The sequence below is a fragment of the Octopus bimaculoides genome, chromosome 2 (genome assembly GCF_001194135.2).
Source record: "Octopus bimaculoides isolate UCB-OBI-ISO-001 chromosome 2, ASM119413v2, whole genome shotgun sequence".
In the NCBI taxonomy this organism is placed as follows: Eukaryota; Metazoa; Mollusca; class Cephalopoda; order Octopoda; family Octopodidae; genus Octopus; species Octopus bimaculoides.
Window position 1 is genome coordinate 40,768,266 of NC_068982.1, and position 1,909 is coordinate 40,770,174.

The following is a 1,909-nucleotide window of genomic DNA, read 5'->3' on the forward strand; positions in this document are numbered from 1 at the left end:
ATATATATATATATATATACAGTTCAAATTTATAGAAAAACAAAGACAAAGACGCTTTTGCGTTAAGTTAAAATCAATAAAAAAGGTACCTTATCAGTTATATATATATGCAACCACATATATGCATATGTTGGTACACACTCAGACATGTGTGCCTGTGTGCGCGCACATATCGTTTTGATGAAAGGATGTTTGTCTTCCGTCAGCAAAAGTAATCACCAAACATTTCCTTTATTTTTCTTTACCTTCTCACGTTCTGTGTATTAACACTGAATCTCATTCGAAGCAGCCGTCTCTTCTTGCCTAATTGTTATGACCGTTTGACCCTAGGACACATTTTATCAACCAGTCCAACGATCAAAGACCTTCTTGTCATAGCTATCATAATTATCCAAACCCCCACCACTGCCAAAATATAACGAAGACTACATCATTCAATGCATCCATCAATTATCTTTTTTAAAGAACTGTAAGATGTAATTTGAGATAGATCTGGCTGTCAGTTTTACCTCGTTGTTTCGTAAAAATCAGTTATTTCATTGTGGCCATGCTGGAACACGGTCTACTAATGTGCAGTCGTTTACATCAATCGATTTCAGAATGTCTGAAAGACAAATTGAACCTAGATCTAAGTAAACACCATGAGGTCGTCCACTTCTTTTCCGATCATTCCTATTTCAGAAACCTCTCATTAATTGCTTTATCGTTTATCCCATGACAGAAATAAATAGACATCCTTATAATCATTAAAATTTATTTAAATCTGAAATTATACATTCAAATTATTTATTAATTGTTATAATGTGAATATCTACTATTTAATAGACATGCCCTTCGCATTTTTCAATGCAAGGATCCTATAAGGCATGCTACTGATCAGATGACGAATATTCTCTTGGGGAATTTCTTGCCAAGATTTGGCTTTGAGGACTCTTTGTTGTTCTTTTTACGAAGTGTCCTGTCCATTATGCCCCGGAGATGATCAATACGGTTCATATCTGGTGACTGGCTTAGCCATGGAAGTTTTTTAATGCCATTCTTTTCCAACCAATCTTGGGTCATTTTAGCCATATGACAAGGAGCCTCTTCTCCCATAAATAAAGTCTTCTTTAATCATTTCACCACTGGAGAAGATTGGAAGGAGTCCTTTCTGTAATATGGACACATATTTATCTGAGTTTATGTTTCCATCATACCCCACCAGCTTTGATTAACCGTTGATCCAAATTGCTCCACAGACCATCACTGGATAGCTGCTTTGTTTCATTGTTGGCTACGATCTTTTCATGTCAAACTCTTGATCACAGAATCTCCAGACCCTCACTAATAGGTACGTTACTATTGACCAATTGAGGAAAAATGAAGGACCAAAGAAAATTAATACTACTTCCGTCAGAGCCATTTGTGGTTATGACAAGCAATAAAGGAAAGATATGTAATGACCATTATTTTCATATATTTATATAATGAGTATATAAAGATAAATTATCCAGGTGAGTACCGTAATAACTCTCAGGTATATTCCAGGTTTCGGCTGACCGCATCAAGTAGCTCACTTCGAACCACACTTATAGAAAGATCCTGGAAGCAGGTGCGCAGCAGATTTTGCTGTGTTGCATACGCAACTGCACGTATTCTGTGCAGCAGAAATACGTGTCGGTCATTTTAACCAATTAATTATGTTACACGGCCAACTGTAAAATTAAAAGAAAAATTTGAAAATCTACCACCTCCGTAGCGCGAGCAATGTATTAATGCGACGCTCAGAGAAAGAAGAGAGTAGTTGTTTTACGTTTCGAGCATAGCTCTTCTTCGAAAACAGGAAAAACAGGAAATCGAAAGGGAAAGAAGGAAGGAGGAAAACAATTGCCGACAGTTCAGATATATCTATATATATATATATATATAT

The 1,909-nt window shown here is 36.1% G+C and overlaps 1 protein-coding gene across 1 annotated transcript in view; it reads left to right on the forward strand.

Moving 5' to 3' along the window:
• Positions 1 to 1,909, forward strand: part of LOC106884224 (GTPase-activating Rap/Ran-GAP domain-like protein 3) — a 1,434,052-nt gene that overhangs the window by 1,191,244 nt on the left and 240,899 nt on the right. The window lies entirely within an intron of this gene.